The sequence below is a fragment of the Cuculus canorus genome, chromosome 12, assembly GCF_017976375.1.
Source record: "Cuculus canorus isolate bCucCan1 chromosome 12, bCucCan1.pri, whole genome shotgun sequence".
NCBI classification, from domain to species: Eukaryota; Metazoa; Chordata; class Aves; order Cuculiformes; family Cuculidae; genus Cuculus; species Cuculus canorus.
The window spans coordinates 2,315,824-2,334,442 of NC_071412.1; the positions used below are offsets into that span (position 1 = coordinate 2,315,824).

Genomic DNA, 18,619 nt, shown 5'->3' on the forward strand with positions numbered 1-18,619 from the left:
CCCTGCCCATGGCAGGGGGTGGAACTGGATGATCTTTAAGGTCCCTTCGGAACAGGGTGACCTTTAAGGCCCCTTTGGAACCGGGTGCCCTTTAGGGTCCCTCCCAGCCCGCACGGCTCTGTGGTGCTGCGGGTCAGCCCCGCGGGGTGCGGGCGCGGTGGCGGTGCCGCTCCCCCGGCAGCACTGCAGCCCCGGGTCGATGGCGCTCAGCGCACCCGCCCGCTCCCCCTCTCACGGCAGCGCTGCGGCCCCCCCGGCCCCTTCCCGCCCGCCGATCCCGCCCCGGGCGCGGCGGATCCCGCCCCGGCCCACGGGAAGTGATGTCGCTCGACGGAAAAGGCGCGTTTGCAGCCGGGACCGGCGGAACGAGGCGGGGGAGGCGGCGCCGCGGGAGCTCGGGGGCAGCAGGTAAGGGGGCGCTGATCGCGGGCCGGGGGCGCCGCCCGCCCCTCCGCCGGCCCTGACCGGGGGTGAAGGGCCGGAGCCCCCCCGCGGCTCTGCGGTTCTGCAGCTGCCGCCCCTCACGCGGATCGGCGCGAGCGCGCTGTGCCTCCTCGGGCAGCGCTGTGCCTCCCCGGGCAACCCTGTGTCTCTTCAGGCCGCGCTGTGTCTCCCCGGGCAGCGCTGTGCCTCCTCCCCGGGCCGCGCTGAGCTCTCGTCCTCGGCAGCAACAGGTCTCTCGGTTCTTGCCGAGCGCTGCGCTGCTCCCGGGTTCCTCCCGGCTGGTTTGCGTGGTCTGGGCTGAGGCTTTGGTCGTCTCGGATCTAAGGAAATGGAAATCCAGCAGAAAAATGGCCTTGTTTTTCTATCTGTGTAAGTAACCAGGTTCTGTTAATACCGAAGTAGTGTGAGAAACACTTATTCACTGATAAAATATTGAAGAGAACAAAGTCTTCGAAGCAAAGGCACTACATTTATGCTACGATTCAGCACTGAATCGGAGGCCTTTCTGCAGAAGGCATCCCGTCTGACAGAAGCAGGGCTGCATGGACGGGGTTGAGACAAAGAACCATCTACGTCCTCAAGGAGTGCGTATTTTTTTAGGTTATCGAACCACGTCTGGAGACTTCCTTCAGGTTATCTCTTGACCTGAGACAGCTACATCTTGCATGTTAATTATCATAGAATCACTGGTTGGAAAAGACTTCTTAGATCACCGAGTCCAACCATTCCTATCTGCCATTAAATCATGTCCTTGAGTATCTCCATCTACCTGTCTTTTAAAGGTCTCCAGGGATGGTGACTCCACCACCTCCCTGGCCAGCATATTAAGCATGTTAATAAATTAAGCATATTAATAAGTTCTCGCAGCCCTAAGACAAGTTATCTCTTGACCTAAAACAACTACATCTTACAAGACAATTAAGCATATCAATAAATCCTTGCAGCTCTAAGATAGCATTTATTCTTTCAGGTTCTTCATCCATGTGTCTGCATGTTGTCTCTTGATACAAGACAGATTTATGTTACAAGATAATTAAACATACAGAACAGCTGCAGCAAAACTTATCAATTAATCCTCACAAGTAGTATTTTTTTAATAGTGCTAGCCAAGTATAAATGATCATAGAATCATGGCATGGTTTGGGTTGGAAGGGACCTTAAAGATCATCCAGTTCCACCCCCCTGCGATGGGCAGGGACACCTCCCACCAGACCAGGTTGCTCAAAGCCCTTCCAACCTGGCCTTGAACACTACTGTCAAAACCATCCAGCTTTAATTTTATCTCTCCTTAGAGATGCTTCAGGTGTATTTTGAGCTTTCTGATCGTATGACTCCTCCAATGCTTTCCTTAACGATTGGTGCTTATGAATTTTTCATCACGATAACACAAACGCGTGTTTGGAGTTCGGAGTTCTGCTGGATGTTATTGGCAAGGTGAAGTTTCTCTATACTTGTAGTTTTGGTTGCAACTCTACAAAATGTTTATTGATTTCCACACATAAAATGCATTAACAGCACTAAACAATTTTTAAAATCTATTCTGCCTGCCTTTTCTTGGAAATCTATTCTTATGTAGACTGGTCTTCTCACCCCCCCCTTCCTTTTTTTATTCACAGACTTATACTACTTTTGTGACTGTTCCAATTATTTTCCAGCCAAGGAAAAGTATTTAATATGCATTTCAAATGTTCATATGTAATTGTAGGGATAATATTTGTAATGCTAAAAGACGTCTCAAAAGCATGGTTAAGAAGATGGAAAAAAGAACGGCATGTTCCTGTGTTTCTTGTTCAGGGTTCTAATTTTACATCTACTTAATCTCTTGCACAGAGGAGCTCTGGGTGGGGGAATGTGCTACAGCTTACACTGTACAGCTATTACAATTTCTCATCTGCAGACAGATATCTAAAACCAGACAGTAAGTTTGTTTTCATCTCATCACTGTCGTTAACATGAGAACACATTTTATCACTTGACTACACATTTCCTTTTCTTTCAAAGAGAAGATTGTTGAGATAAAAGAATTTTTAACTAGCTTTTGGCGTTTACAGAAACAAGTATTATGAGCAGTAATCCTTGTGTATCTTCTTTGGATCCTTGGCGATTCTCTTGCTGCCAGGTATCTGCTGTGCTGGCATAATGACCATTGATTAATCTGTCAGTTTTTAGTGTAACCCTGGACTTAGAGGTCAACCCCATCAGTAAGTGCAGTCTGTTATGGTAAACAGAGGGCTTATAAGGATTTAACTTGGAAACAGGCAAAATTGGCATTGGAGATTGAGTGTAAAGAATGACAACGCTTTTTCTTCCCCCTGTTAGTGTCTCGGCAAATAATTACAACAAGGTGCTTTTAAAATGTATTTAACTTATGATTTAAATAGTTAATTATCAAGTACCTTCTTCTGTATTAAAGCTGTGTTATTGTACTCCACATATTTGTCTGGTCCTCCGGAGAGTTAAGTTTGTTCTTCAGTAATTTCAAAGGGTTACTTACATATTTATAGCTGAGTGCTCAAAGACCTGCTTTTGCTCCCCCTGTCTTGCAGATACTACTCATGCTGGAAATAATTGTGTTTATAGAAGTGACTTCAAACGTGGCTAAAAAGTTTATTAAAGTACAGCATGGTTTAAGAAATACTTATCTAAAAGGCAGCTTTTTACAGCTATTTATATAAATACATTCCCAACCTGTCTTCCTCTGGGAATAGCATCTCATTATGAGATTGCTTTTCTTCATTTCTTTTTTGGTTGTCTTAGTTTGAAAACTGCATCCCTGTCAGAAGGCAGGACTAACTTGAACCACATTAAATCAGCTGAGATCATACCCTTTTATCTCCAGCGGAGGTAAAAGCATAGTGGATGCGAAATCCTAGCCCCTAATTTCTTTCCTGCAACCTCTTTATATTGTTTTGTCTTCATACATAATACGACAGAATTTACTTTTGATTATTGTAATAAGCAGTCTCAATGTCTGTGATTTATTTTCCAATCTAATAAGCTTTGAGGACTAAGTTATGGCATACAGATTAAAATATGACAGAGAACCTGCATAACTTTTTTCTTGTGATGTTGCTGTGGCTCCAAGGGGTTGAAAATACTCTGATATGCATATGACCGTTTTGCATAGTACCCAGGACTGGGATCCTTTCCACATGCTGGCCAGCACTTTGCAGCTGATCTGACAAGTTCTTCAGTATTTTAAAGTACTGCAGGGGAAAGAAAGAAAACCCAAATGTCCTTGCTTTTACAAGTCTGAAGATAGTATCAAAACGTAAACCAAGACAGTGCTATTTTTTCTGAGTTTGCAAACTCGTTTCCCGTAATGCTTCCCTTCCTTAATGTCTGATACTTTTACTGATGAGAAATGGGTAAGACTAAGCCCTATTGGATAAAGGCACTTCTGGAAGACAGTGTGGAGACTGGTAGCAAGGTAGGAAAGGGGCAGGAAGCAGTAATGAAGATACAAGCTTTGTAGGAGTACAGCTTTTCTACACATTTGTGACTTGCAGTGGAAAAAAGGAGTTGGTAGATAGAGAGCAGTGTTTTTAAATTAAAAGTTAAGTTTGTGGGCAACAAATAGTACTTTGAAAATTACTCTACACTTTCTGCAGTGATTGTGTAGAGGGGATGTGACCGAAAGGACTGTAAGGAGTATACATAGCTGAAGTATTTTATACGCAAATAAAACACTGGATGGGTTCAAGGACAACAGCTACACAAATCACGTAGCTGATTCCAGATTAACTTTGGAGTTTGTGATTGCAGTTTTGCAGCTGGCCATCTCACTGCTTGTGTGTACAGCTCTCAGCTGAAAAGGTGATAAAAGGTCAAAGGAATAAATAGCAAAATAGTTAAGTATTACTTAAAATGTAGGGGTTTTTTATCCTTTCAGGTAAGGTGAGCTCCACGAGTAGGAGTGATGCCTTTTATTAGACCAGTGTATGTTGTTGGAAAGGGTAGGTGAGATTTCAGGTGTGTAAGCCCCTTTCAGGTTTGAATTAGAAACAGCAGAACACAAAACAAAATTGCAAACAATATACGATTTTTATACTATGTCTGTTAAGCACATTAACCTGCGAGGCAGCCTATGTCATTAGGAAGCGATGAAGGTTTTCTTGCAGAAGTCCTCCTCTTTTAAAGCCATTCTCCCATTCCTAATTAAATGCTTCGAAATGGCGGTGCTCTCACGATCGCTGCTATACTACCATGAGAGTGAACAGCATGGTGTCTCTGAAGCCTACCAAGTTTTACTCCGAGGGCCTCTGCCCTTAGCTGCTCTGTCTGAGAGCTGTGGGGAAAAAGATTATTCTGTGAACTGACAAGAAAGAAAACAATTCCTTCCAATAACATCCTTGGGGAACAGGAATATTTGGACTAGACTGAAGACTGCTATAAGTGATAAGGGCTAATAAAGCACCTTGTTGGGCGGGAGGAAGAGAAAAGTTTTATTTTTATGATAAAAACCGCAGTTTTTCTGGTTTTCTTCTGTCTCCAGTAGTCTTGCAGGTGTAATGTTTCATATTAGTAGTTACTGAGGGAAATTCCGTTCCTCCTGCAGATCCTTGCTGATAATTACATGACTAACGTGGAGCGTGATGCATTTTGAAAACTTCAGGGTATTGCTCAGAGCTAGCAGTTATGTGAGTCGCTTGTTCTGTGGAACTGTTTTATGCAATGTTTCCGTGAGAGATGAGTTGCTGTCGTTGTTACCGCCAGTGGGTCGTGCTTTCCAAGTGGACTTTGAAGCCTGGCTAATATTTGGAATGTGGATGATAGCAAAAAGTTGGATAGCGGATTTTTGTTTGTTCGTTTGTTTTTTCTTATCACAAATATGAATTAATTCCCCTCCTCCCACTTGTTTGGTTCCAAACCAAACTTTATGCATGACTGAATGTGACCAAAAAACACTGATATTGGTTTGGGTTCTGTCTCTGCTGGTATCATCCATTTGCGACAGAGTGTTTCTCAGCCAGCACTTTAAGCAACTGCACATGCTTCACTGACATTCTCCTCCAACGATGATTCACCTTGACGGGTCTTTACTGCTGGGGCATAAACTGTCTGGATATACTTAACTTTTCCATATTCTTTCTTGCATTAGAGCGGTGTTGGGATAGACATCTCTGTACAGGCATGGTGTCATCCAAGTCTGAAGATGGTACGGTCTGAAATTGATTGTGTTTCTTCTGAATTTGATAGCAAAGCTCTCATAATTTTAGTTTTGATAAATGCGGCCCTCAGTTGGAGTTGTTTCAGGAACAGGTATTTTTAAATGTTCTTTCGCTATGAAGTAGAAGAGGTGACTATAGATCTTTGTTTTATAGCTTTCTAGGGTTGTCAGTTTGGATATCCCACCCAGTGCACAGCACAGGGCCTGAGATCTGTCAGTAGAAGCTGAAGAGCAGGCTTTGGACGACCTATGAGAAGAACGTGCTACAGGAGTAGAATCATGCTTTCTAGTAGGTGTAAAAAACCAAAAAGTAAACCCACAAAAATTTGAACTGCTAATACAGTGAAACTCAACTAGTTTTTAATCTATTAAATTCTTCTTTTTAATAATAGATGTGCTTAAATTTAATTTGCTTTTAAGTAGAAAAAAATCTTTAAATCCAAATCGAAAGTAAATGTAAAATTGAGTGGTTGACACAGTGTGTGCTGTGGCTAGTCTAGAGCCACACGTGTACGACTTGGTGAGCTGGTGGGTCCCCCTTCTAGAACTGGAAAACGGTAACTGCCAGCTTCCAGTGAAGGCGGGCGCCTGGCCCTTTCCTTTATCCAGCTGCCTGTTGTTCACAAACTGTAAAGAAACTTCATATCTTTGTGGCTTCTTCCCCTCTGTGATTGACTGGGGGAGAAGGCAGAAATGAGAGCAATTCAAGTCTCTGCTCCTCTTTCTAAGAAGCTTTGTTTCCTTGGCAAACCAGGCTGAGAGGCATGTCCTCATTTCAGCTTTATTTTTTGTTTTGTTTTGCTTTTGTTTGTTTTTTTTGTTTTTTGGGTTTTTTTTTTTTTTCATGACAAACTTGGAGCTTTGCTCCAAGAAGTCCTACTTTTCTCTAGTTCGGAAGAGGCATTTCTCTCTCTATATTGAACAGTACAAATAACTAGCCTTTCAATATTTCCTCCTGAGAGCAAAGTGAAAAGACACCCATTGTCAACTTATGGGGAGAGTGAAGGACCACTTGTCCTGTTAAGTAGATTTACAAAGGATCTGAACAGGATCATCTTGTGCTGGAAAGAAAACCCAGTTGTGCCCAAATTGGAACTCTGCTGAGATCGGTTTTAAAAAGCAGTATTCTGTACTTGGTGATGATGTGTTGGATCAGGTACTGCGAAGAACAAATGCAATTCAATTATACGTAACCATGAATAAAAAAATCAGAGAGACTTTCAAGCCTGTATTAAAATTATACGAGCGTAAAACATTGAAAACCCTTTCTAAGGAAGCTATATGTGTTTCTTTCCAGGTTTACAACAACTTTCTGTAAAGGTACTACATTTTTAAATTAAAAGATAAACTTTGTCGTCAACCCTTTTCGTACATAGATAAAGATCCTTGATCTAAAATAAGATATGTAGCTCTTCAGACTGAAGATAAAGTCATCAGATTATTGGCGTGCTTTTACAGCTGCTTACCACAATGTAAGGATGCCTTTATGTGTTACTGTGCTAGGTGCTCTCTCCATGAAATCAGGGATCCACTTCCTAAGTTTTACAATGCATGGAACCAGTGTAAGTCTTGCGGAAGAGCTGTAGCTTGTTGACTAATTCAACTGTCTTTACATTAAATGTTCCTCTTTTAAGTACAGATGGTTTAATTTAAATAGAATCATAGAATAGTTTAGGTTGGAAGGGACCTTAAAGATCACCCAGTTCCACCCCCTGCTATGGACAGGGACACCTCCCACTGGATCAGGCTGCCCAAGGCCCATCCAACCTGGCCTGGAACCCCTCCAGGGATGGGGCAGCCACAGCTTCCCTGGGCAACCTGGGCCAGGGCCTCACCGCTCTGGTGGGGATGAAATTCCTCATGTCTAAATCTGCCCTTCTCCACTTTATCCCCATTGCTCCTCGTCCTGTCACTCCATGCTTTTGTGAATAGTCCCTCCCTAGTTTTCTTGTAGCCCCTTCAGGTACTGGAGGCTGCGCTAAGGTCTCCTCGGAGCCTCCTCCAACTCTCTCAGCCTGTCCTCGTATGGGAGGTGCTGCAGCCCTCGGATCATCTTTGTAGCCTCCTCCAGAGTTGTTCCAACAGCTTCATCTCCTTCTTATGTTGAGAAATGGTGTTGATGTTGCCAAAATATTGTTTCCTGTGTGCAAAAAGATCAAATTACTTAATTTCAGTCAGAATGAAGAGTCACGTTTGTTCGTGCACTAAAACATCTTATTGCCGCTTTAAGTATAGAACTTTTTATTCACCATTTCTCCGGGCCTTAACGCTTTGTACGTGGACACTGTATTTTTTTGCAATGATTTTCTATCTATTAGTTTCTTTCCAAACTGTAACAAGAGAGAGAAACTGATTCAGGAATTAAATTTTTCTTTGCTTTCCCTTTTCATTCAGATCCGGAGCAAGCACCTATGCTCTTGGCGTTGCCTCGAGATGGACTCTGCCTACACTGATGTTAATGGAATGTGATGTGAAGGCAGTAAGCTTGTAGTTCAGCAGAACTGACAAATCATTAGATCTGCTTCTTTGGGACAATTTTGCTATTTTTTTCTGAGATACTAACGGGATCTTCAAATATAAAGAAATTTTCTTCCAGGAAGCAATCTTTTGATGTTTTTCCTTGTGGAAAAGATGGTGGAGTTTGGTTTGAAGTTTTCCAAAGTGCTGATGTTAAGTATTCAGTTGCTGGGAAGGATTCCTGTCTTTAGGCAGTATGATGTTCCATGAAAACAAAATTGATGCTTTTAATATGTCAATTAATTTAGTGTTAATTTTTTTCTATCCCTGAAGAGATCCTGGTAACTCTTGGAAGTCAATCATCTGGAGCCTGTCTTGGCGGGGACTATTTTTAAGAAGGTCTTTTCTGTTTAAATTGCTGCTGACCTTAAACGTACTAATACTTTATCTCTTGCAATGCTGAAGGAAAGCTCTGTCACTATTAATACAAACTGACCTGATTGGCTTACAGTTCCTGGAACAGAACATATTACTAAATCTTTAGCAGATGTGCCTTTTGGGTAGCAGGAAGTCCTGCCTGACCCACTTTCATTTTAAACACTGAATCGGTATTTCATGAGTTGATGCCGGCAAGGTTCAGTTATTACATTTGTGATCTTCTGCGTGTGGGTTGTCTTTTCTTTCTTCTTTTCTTGGAGGAATATTGGTGAGAGGAAAGCAGAAAAAAATCAATATAAAGGATTTTGTCTCCTGCTTCCAGGTCTTTTTAGTTCTGTCTCGAGTTATTGGCATGTTGCTGCATTTACAGACTGCTGCAGCAGTAAGTAGTGAGCTCATTCCTGTGACAGTTGGTCAATTCTGCTTTGCAGTGTATCCCATCAACCCCTCTAATTTTTTGCAGTGTGTCTTTTTGTGAGGAACTGACTTTCTTCCAAGGAAACAACTATAATTCTGTTTTGTAGTTGTAGGAATCTGCCTGTACTAGTGGATATATTCATTTTTTTTCTTATTTACTTTTTTCTCATCATTTTTAGTGTTTCATAAGGTAAAATTGTGAAACAATTGCTGTATAGCATGTACTCTGGCATTTGTTGAAGTTTGCCACCGTATATCCAAATCAGTTCATAGGCACTGCGCTCCAGTGGCTGCTTTTCCTCCTCTTGCATATTTTTAAGTTTCCTCTTTGCCAGCAGAGGTTTTGTGGCACTGATAAGATTTGTGAACACCAACAAATAACGTTACCCTTGGCTGCCTGCTGTTTGGTTTCCATTCTGTGGTCTTGCAGGTCATCTGTTGAAGGCGTGTGTGAAGACTCTAGTATTGGGAAGGGCGTTTTGAGTTTTTGGTGAGTGTTGGGAAAAGCCATGAACTGGTCAGAGTGCTGAAGAGGAGACTCCAGTGGAATTGGGTCATCTGGGAGTGGGGAGAGTGGAGGCAGTTGACACTGCTGTTGGGCAATTTCACAGCTTTTGGCTTTGAAAACAGATGAGCTATTCTGTAGCATTATCTGAAACGGCCTGTTGCTAGATATTTTCCTTCCCCTGTGTCTGTCTCCAGTGGCAGATGTCTTAATTCCTGCAAGAACCATGGTCAGACAGGTAACAATCCAGCCATTTCCTTCTAGGGGAAGCACCTGCTACAGAGGAGTTCAGATGCTTGCAGCTTTTTTCAAGAGCATGGAACGTACAAAAGCAAATATTGCGATGCTTGTGGTGGAGAATGCTCCCCACTGTCTACTGTGTTTGACCCTCCTCAAATTTCCTCCTAAATTCCTAGGCCTGTATAGCATAGCTCATTTTTACAAGGCGGCTATGAATTCCATGCATTCAGGTCATCTTGTTCATAAAACCTGCTCATGGAAACGATGGGAAGATGTGATAACTAAATCGGTGGGTGTTCCTTTTGAAGCTGTAGCTTCAAAACTACATTTCACAGTTTCAGGACTTATCTTACGTAATTTCGATCCCCTGCATTGACTTAGAAACTGTTGAAGCGTTTACAGCCCCCTGAGGTGGGGGCAGAAGCGAGAGGAAGGCGTGCCTTGGGCTGGCTGCAGGGGTTCGTGTTCCAGCTGCTGCTGGACCGGTTTCGTGTGCTTCCTCCCACCACAGCAGGGTTGGCTCAGCTGTTTGTGCAGCATTTGCTGAGACATGGCAAATGTGTTTATTTAAAACCAGAAACTTTAAATAACCAGTGATCTCCTCCAAACCAGATACTTCAAATAACCAAACACTGATGTTCTCTAAACCAGATACTTCAAATAACCAAGCATTGATGTCCTCCAAGTTTGTAAGCTCAAGACATCTGTTTTGGTCCTAACTCTGCAGTTTGAGATCAATGTTACTTCATCCTCAGAAAATAAGCTTTATTGCAGCTGTAGCTTCCTAGCAAAGTCTTACTGTTTTGGATAAAACCCTTTCCTGGAAGGGGGAAGAGGAAATTGTTAGTATTCCTCACACCAGGTTGGTAGGAGGAAAGTTAAGAAGCCTTGTTTTGTCCTATAATCAAAAGCTGAAGTCTGAAAATCATGAATTGCTTTCCCCTTAAGGATGGCACAAATCTTAACGGTGTGGAAAAGGTTTGCCTTGCTGGTTGAGCCTTCCAGGCAGCCGTGTTGGGTGTGTGCAGCCACCCCCCATGGCTGTTGGCAACATGGCAAAAGTGTTGTTGCTTTGTCTGTCAACTCTTCTTATGTTGTTCCTCCTTCTGCACTTGGGAGCAGGTACCAGAAATTCTTCAGTGCTTGTGGTCTGAATATTTCCTCACACGAAGCAAACGTGCTGGGGTTGATCAGGGAAGCAATTAAAGATTGAAACTGTTCACACTGCTGAAAATTGAACGCAAACTTTTTTACTGTGTGTGGGAGCAAAATAAAGGACTCCTCTGTTCTTCTTTAACTGGTGGAGTTTATAGAAGGTTGGAATGAGCCAAGAATGGGTAGAGTTGTAAAAATTAAAGCCTGTTCTAAAATGTGAAAGAAATTGATTTTAGTTAAATCTAGAAAAATGCTAAGGTAGGGCATGAAAACATGTTCCACTACAGAGTTGTTTGCCGGCTCTGTGTACCAGAACCTAGATGTTCGCTGGGGAAGGCGCAATAAAAATTGCTTGATTTGCAGAAGAGCAGATGAGATAGCTGATACAAGTGAACTAAGGAGCTTGTGGAGTTGTTTTCTTGCTGGTAGACAAATGTTTTAAGGATACATTAGGCATTGTAGCAGGCTATCTGCAGCACTTCTTAAATGGAAGATTGGAAAGTGATCGTAGAAACCTTAATTTATTTTCTTACTTCTTTGCTCTTGAAATACTGTTGAGGAAAGAAACTGAGACAAGAAAGGGTTGCGCAAGCTGACCCGTCTTCTGTAAAAGTTCACATCTGCTCAATCTTAAATGGTGAGTGCAAACCTCGCTTCGTCCACACCTTTCAGAGTTCTGCTGTTACCATCTGTAATGTCAAGGGCATTTTTGAGAGGAGACGAGGCATCGTGGTGACTGCAGGCGGCTGTGGAATTCTTCTCCCATCCCTTGGACCCAGTGCAGGGACCTCCATGCAGCAAGTGCTTCGGTGCAGACGCCACTGCTGCAAAGTGGCCGGACACGTAAATCTCGCTTGTTGGACGTCTGTGTTAACAGACACTGATGAATAGACTTGTTGTTGAGAGAGAGTTGGTTTGCATGTGAAATGAGTAACTTTATTTCCTTGAAATGCTTTGGATGTGGAGAATGGCTGTGTGCATCCCTTAGGATTGGAGAGGAGGCTCGCAGGTTTAGCTGCAGTGGTTCAGAAAGTTTCTGGCAACATCTTAAGTCTGGTCTTGTTGGAGCTCGTTGCCATCAGAAGTTGTTCAGCAGAAAGGGCTGGAAGTGGGTGCCCACAAAGTCCCGGTGCTGCTGCCGCTGCCACCCGGGTCCTTCCAGCTCCTTCTCATGTGGTCTCAACTCAGGTGTCTTTGCCAATTCTGTTACCAGTGATTTTTTTTTTTCTGCCATCTATAAGGGCATAAAATAAAATGAGGCTCAAAACTGGAGTTCTTCGTTAGGTTTTGTGAGCATTTTGGTGCTCGCTGTGTTTCATTAGACTACTGCGTTTTGCTGGATTTTGTTCTATTTTTCTGTAATGCGGCGTACTGCAACTTCCTCTCTCTGTGGCAAGAAGGGGAGGGTCACTAGGTAAAGCAAAGCCTCAGTGTTTGCTACCTGGTTTAGGGAGATCTAGTTAGCCATGTTGCTTAGTTTTAAAAGGAGGAAAAGAGATCACTTGATCGGGCATCAAGACCACATGACAAGCAGCTGAGTGTAATTAGGGTGCTGCGTGAGGCCGGCAGATTTGCGTCTGTGAATTTTAGAGCTATTATTCTGAGCTACGCTGTTTTGTTTTTCTTTTCTTTCTCTGCTGACATTACCTGTAGATGAGAAACAGCTCTTTTTGCGTGGCTATGGTATTCAAGAGATCTGAACTGTGTCAGGAAAGTTGTCACTGAAGTACCCTTGGAAAACTACAGATCCATTTGCAGCTGGTAAGCGTAGGTATGTGAACACTTTCTCTTTTTTACTTATTGCCGTAGAATTTATAACGTTGTTGTCCTTGAGCTGACAGTTGTTGTATGCCAACTGTTCCTCCCTTAAGAGCTTTGAAACAATGTCGCTGTAGTTCTGACAAACCGCCTGAAATATTTTGATTTTGGGAGGCAGTTCAGCGTTGCTGCATCCTGATGTTCCAGAGGGAAAATTTAATGTGAAACAAGGAGGTATACTGGCTTATGTAAGACCTAGGCTTTGGGTGTACGTGACAAAACTGCAGCTCTTTGGTACATCTTTGGTCGTTGATTTTCACGAAAAAAAATAGTCAGATTTCAAGATAAACCTGGATAAGTTTTAATTAAGGTTAAAATAAATGACTGCAGGGACCAGTGTCTGGATTCGGTAACCGTAAGACGCCCTTTCTGGTCCCAAGTCATCAGCCTACATCTCCTTCTGTTTAAAGTCAGACTTGTTCTACAGTCAGAAGGTAGAATTCAGCCTTTGATGGTAAAGTGACTGCGCAAATAACATTCCATAATACAGAACAAAGTAACTCAGCATTTTTGAATGTTCTACTGCTGGAACTTTTCTCCCTCTATTTATTCCTGTTCTCATTAACATATACAAATTAATTATACTTAATAAAAGAGTCCTTTAGAATGGTGTTTTTTTAACTGGGTTGTGCCTCAGTGTGTTGGTTCTCATGTACACTAAATCTATTGATGACAAAAAAGAAGAAAAATGGTGTGTTGCACAGTCTGTTATTTTTAATCAGCAAAAGAACTGGGATTCCACGGAACCATGAGAGCTCATCTAGTCGATGTTCCTTGTTGAGGTATATAGTAATGGTTTCAATCCTAAAATTAATCACGGTAAAGGCGGTGTGGAAGTGGGACGTTATTACTCTGGAAGAAACTCAAAATGTACGTGCCCATCTGACTAGGCCATCCCTTGCCACCCCCAGCATGAATTTGTAATCAGACATCCTTCCTAGCCCATGTATTTTCTGGTGTTTTTCTAATCATGGACCAAAACTCCAGGTTTTGTAAACTGTAAATAACCACGGAGGAGTTGTTCAGAGAACAGAAAACAGTGTTCTCCTCCACTTAGTGGGAAGGTCACAAGGCTTTCCCAGGGTTTTAATAACTGATGTCTAGCACAGAATTTTCTTAAGATGATTTTTCTAGTCCTGATGACCACCCCTTGACTTGTGTTTATGGGAAAGCAAGTGACATATTCATTAATGTAGTTTAAATAAATATGTTCTTTTACTGTTTCTTTTTAGACATCTGCAGAGTATGAAAAAGCTTATATAAAATAACCGTGAGGAAGAACTTCTGTAGATGTTAATGCTTGACTTGGTGGGTTTTCCTCTGTGCTGTGCTGGATGGATTGGTTGTCACAGTTGCTTCATTGTAATTTACCGTTAGCTAATGCTTTTCAATTACTGCTTTACACCTGCCTTTTGAATGTACGTTACAGAAACAATTTCTAGCCCATTTTAGGGTAGTGATTTTTAATAGCCTAAGTTATTTGAGGATTAAATTTTGATAATGTGGGGATTCTGGTGCGTAGAGCAAACCAATATCCTAGGTTGTGGTGCTGCCTCCCCTTCCCTCATCGTACTTCTAGTGGGTTTTGGTATATTTGCTTTTTGCCTGCATGTCTTTCATTTACAACACTCTCTAAGACAAAACACCCTTAGAATTAAGCCTGGTAAAGGCAAACTAGGAATCTAATTAATCTGGAATTCTTGAAACATGTCACTAAGAATGACATCAAAGAGAAATAGGAAAAAAGACGACCAACAAAAATTCTGGAACTATACAAATTTAAAGAATGAATTAAAAAAAAATGTTAAAAGTAGTTAATGGGAAAAGATGAGGCACGTAACCTACTGGAATGAGGGGAATAAGCTGTTGTCAAAGGGAAGCAGAAGTAACTTTTTAAGGCGAAAAAGTTAAGAGTAACGTTTGATCTAAAATGTTTGGCTTCATAACTAGGAAGTAATACAGTGCCTGCTTCTGAATTTTGTTTAAATGCTGTGTCATAGCAATAAAGTTGCTTTACAGAAATTGAGTTCTGATGGATTGTGGTGCAGCTGTTGGTATGAACAGAAGCAGATTTGGAATCTTGGCAAGGTGGGAATCCTCTGGGAGTGAGTGAGTTGGAGTGTGTTAGCCTAGCTCCACTATAGGCACTGCAGCTGTACCGATTAGTGCTAACGAGGATTTTCTTCTTTCATGTACTGAATTTGTTTTTACTGGAATCTCATTACTGGATTTTTATTTCCTTCTACAGGAAATCATATGCACTGGTTTAAAATCAAACTAAACACTGCAAGCCAAAGTCAGTCTCTTTTAGTAGAAGATGAAACAGCAGTGCCTACTTTAATTAGTCTTTCTGAATTGCAGCTCTTGGTGGACCAGGGCCGTTGCATACTCTCAGTTTCTTGTGACTTGAGCACAGCAGTGTGTATCTGAAAAGATTCTTTCATATCTACTCACCCTTTATATCCTGTTTTTCATTTCAGAGGTTTGATGCCTTTCTCAGTCATAATGCGGAATGTAAAAAATTGCAAATAGTCATATGGAGTTGATTTGTCAGTTTGTGTGAGATTTTTGGATTCTTCAAAGTATGCAAAGTTTAGTATTAAGTTAAGAAAGCAGTCTGGAGCCTCTGTGGTATGAAAGCTACATCTGCATTTCTTTGATGCCGTTTTCTCTATGGAACTTGCACTGCTGGGGTTAGTTAGTCTGGCAATTTATTTTCCTAGACTAACTTTGTGTATTTTTTCTGGAGCTCAGGTTATAGAGGTGGTTGTGCTGTAAGCTCGCAGCTGCCATTTCTTAGCTGTAACAGAAACATTCTGAATAATAGTTTTAATTGAAGACTTCGTGGAGGAGAGGTAGGAAATTGCCTGTTGTTGTAGGTCAGTTAAAGGGAAACCTGAGGATACTGTGTATGTATGCCTGAAATGTTAAGGAAGGATTCCGCAGGAGGGCATCTACAGCATGAAAGGCTGGACACAACTGCTGCCAGGTTTCAGCCAGGGGTGTTACTCTACAACCGTCTTGGGTCCCTCCCTCCATCTGGGAATGACTATTATAAAATGAATAGTATGGACAAACTGTACCATTAGACTTGTGATTCTTTTTGTTTTCCTTGCATACCTCTGTGACAAGGATTAGTGTAAGAAAGTCTGTTTCGCTGTGCTGTTTGTCTGAGCCGTCTGTACTGTATATTAAGATTTAATTATAATTCATGCTATAATATGGTATTCTGATCAGAGTAGGAAGATAAATAGTGGTGGTAACTCAGGTTGAAAACCAGCCGGCTATTTGAATGGAAGCTTTGTGTTCTGCAGTTTAGCCTGCTTAATTGGTGCTTCTTTTGCATTATCCCATCCTGGAGGCTCTAGAAAAGAAGCTGTGCTAGGATAGCAATTGAGGCACAGATTTTGCCAAAGCACTCTCTGAATATTTTAGCTGACTGCAGAACCTCAATAAAGAGCTTGGACAGTGTTAATACTTGCTGCAGTTCTGGAGCTGTTCCAGTGACTCGTTGAAAGTATGGGCTTATTGTTCAGTTCTTGCAGAAAAAAATAGAAACCCAACCCTACAGTTTTAGCTTTGCTTTGTTAAAAGACTTTAAGTCATATTTTGATCTGTAAGAATGCTCCAAAATGACCGTGTCTTGCTGTCACAGACCAGGATTTCTGCTTTGCTGTCACATGTTCAACTACTTGAAGAGAACACGATGTGACCTATTGAATACTGCCTGGCTCTATTTCAGGCAGAAGTGATCTTTTATGATGTAATCGACACATTAAATTAAGCCCAGAGTATTCTCAGCTTTTCATGGCATTTATGAAACATGGAAGCATCACATACGCTTAGTATTTCCAGACATGTTTACTAAAAAATCCTGCCCAGTACTGGCTGAAAATCTCAGACTGTGGCTGTAACAGACTCTGAAATCAAAGGCTCTGTCCCTTTTTGAGACCTCTTAAGAGCAGATTATTCACGACTGACCCATCTCTCCATTCTTTTGAAGTGTCATGCTGCCAGTCTGCAGTGCTCGGACTGTCTCTGCAATGCAGTGGCTGACAGCACGGTCTGGAGTAACTTGGTGAGCTTGGCACCTGTGAGGATGCTTCTGTCAAGGTTTCACAGTCTTTAAAAGCGTAAGAAAGCTGAATTCTAGCTGCAAGACTCGGTTCTATCAATCTAGATACATCTTTCCATCTCCATCCATGTGTACCACCTCCCTGCTTAGCATCTCTGACTGTTCCTTGGATTTCAAGTCCAATCATACTGGATTCTAGATTAAGAAGTAGAAGAAATAACCTTTTCTAGTTACTAGACAGGCTTTTTCTCAACTGATAGTTTCCCTTGTTTTCCCACAGATTTTATTTTGCCCTTTTTGCTAGGTGAGAAATTGTCATTTAAGAAACACTTCTGAATAAATATTCCCACAAATAACTTCTTATTATTCCTAATGTCATGCCTGATAATCGTAGATAATAGAGATTTTCCAGCTGATTGGAAATGAATATTGATTAGTTGTTGTTTCGTTGTATTATTCAGTTAGTAACTTTGCTAACCAGTGTATTTTTCTGAGGAACGAGATGTTTTCACTGATATCTGGAAGTGTGATCCAGAACATCAGTCCTGCTCCAAAATGCTGGGAATCCTTGTGCTTACCTGTTTTCATTTGGCAGGTGTAGACAGACCAAATTGTGATGGACTTCAAAATGTTCGGCTATTTCAATGTCATCTAAATAATGAGGAAACGTTAAACTTTCTGAGGATTAAATAGCCAGCACAAAATGTAGGAAATGCTCTGTACCATGTCCCCCCTGTTATTTATTGTTGAACTGTATTGAATGACTTGCACCAAAAATAAAGACAGATCAGATATTATGGAAAAGCAACAATGCTGAAGAAAGGTAGCAGCTGCCAAGAAGAGTAACTGCTGTTGCATCTTCCAATCAAAAAAACAGATTTAGCAAGGAGTTTACCTCGTATGAAAAACAAGAGAAGCAGGTAGACCCAATCCAAAGGATGAAAAGGTGGATTAAATTCTGCACTGTATTTGTTTCCTGCCTTACTCCTTTCTGTGCTTGCACACATCTTGTTAGCTGAATGATGCAGCTTTATTTTATAGTTCGTATCTGATCTCTGCGGGTGTCACATTTGTCTAACTGTGACCAGGTGGTGTCTGTAGGTTGCCTGTTGCCTGACATTTTCCGTAGACCTATAATTGACCTAATCATGGCAAATTTCTTTGGCCAGATAATAATCTGGCAAAATGCAGCAGATATCTTGTCTTTCATGAGCTTGGCAGTGTAACCTTTTGGAGAAATATTATCTGTATTTTATGTCTCTGTCCTGCAAAACAAGGTGGAAGGCAGCTGAGAACTTTCCTGCCCTGGAGGAGAAAAAAAAAAATAATAGAGAGGCTGCAAATATTTTCCTGTAGCTGTTTACTGTGCGCTTTAATGGGCTTAAACAGCCTGGCCTGGCTGATGCGTATTGCTGCCTGCTGGATTGCCCACATGGGTGGAGAATAAGGTACAATGCTGTCTTTAGCATGAGTACATGCACGTTTCCCTTGAGACGTTGCTTCAGTTATATTCCAGCTGCACATATGAAAGTGCTTCCTTTTTACAATTTTAATTCTTTTTTTTTACCTTTTCTTATTCCCTTTATTCTGCTTTTTCGTGTGTCTGCTTATTCTAGCTGTCCGCTGGAGATTTTTGTTATCTTCAGGGAAACCTGACCACTGGAGAGCTTAAAGAAATGCTCGATTCTTATGATCCTGTGTGATTCTTTTGATCTTTTCCTTTGTCTTTCAGTGGCTATTTCTGAGGGCAGAAATAGAAGAGTACTCTTTTTCCTTGGCCTTCTGGAGTTGCAAGTGTTGCTGAATGGGTGGGTGGGCAAACTGCTGGGTATTTCCCTTCTTCTGTGAATATGAGCAGCTTTATGGGTGAAATCCTGGTCGATTGAAAGAGTTGGAAACT

At 41.7% G+C, this 18,619-nt stretch overlaps 1 protein-coding gene across 5 annotated transcripts in view; it reads left to right on the forward strand.

Moving 5' to 3' along the window:
• The first annotated feature begins 292 nt into the window (after positions 1-292).
• The window catches only part of RAB27A (RAB27A, member RAS oncogene family), a 33,960-nt gene continuing 15,633 nt past the window's right edge, over positions 293-18,619 (forward strand). Inside the window, exons 1-2 of one of the 5 annotated variants that reach the window (XM_054077858.1) lie at positions 311-408; positions 12,480-12,597. The gene's annotated coding sequence lies outside the window, so the exon portion shown is untranslated. Of the gene's footprint in view, positions 409-676; positions 814-12,479; positions 12,598-18,619 lie in introns of those variants that run through there. The other 4 variants (XM_054077856.1, XM_054077855.1, XM_054077859.1 and 1 more) reach the window with 4 other exon arrangements.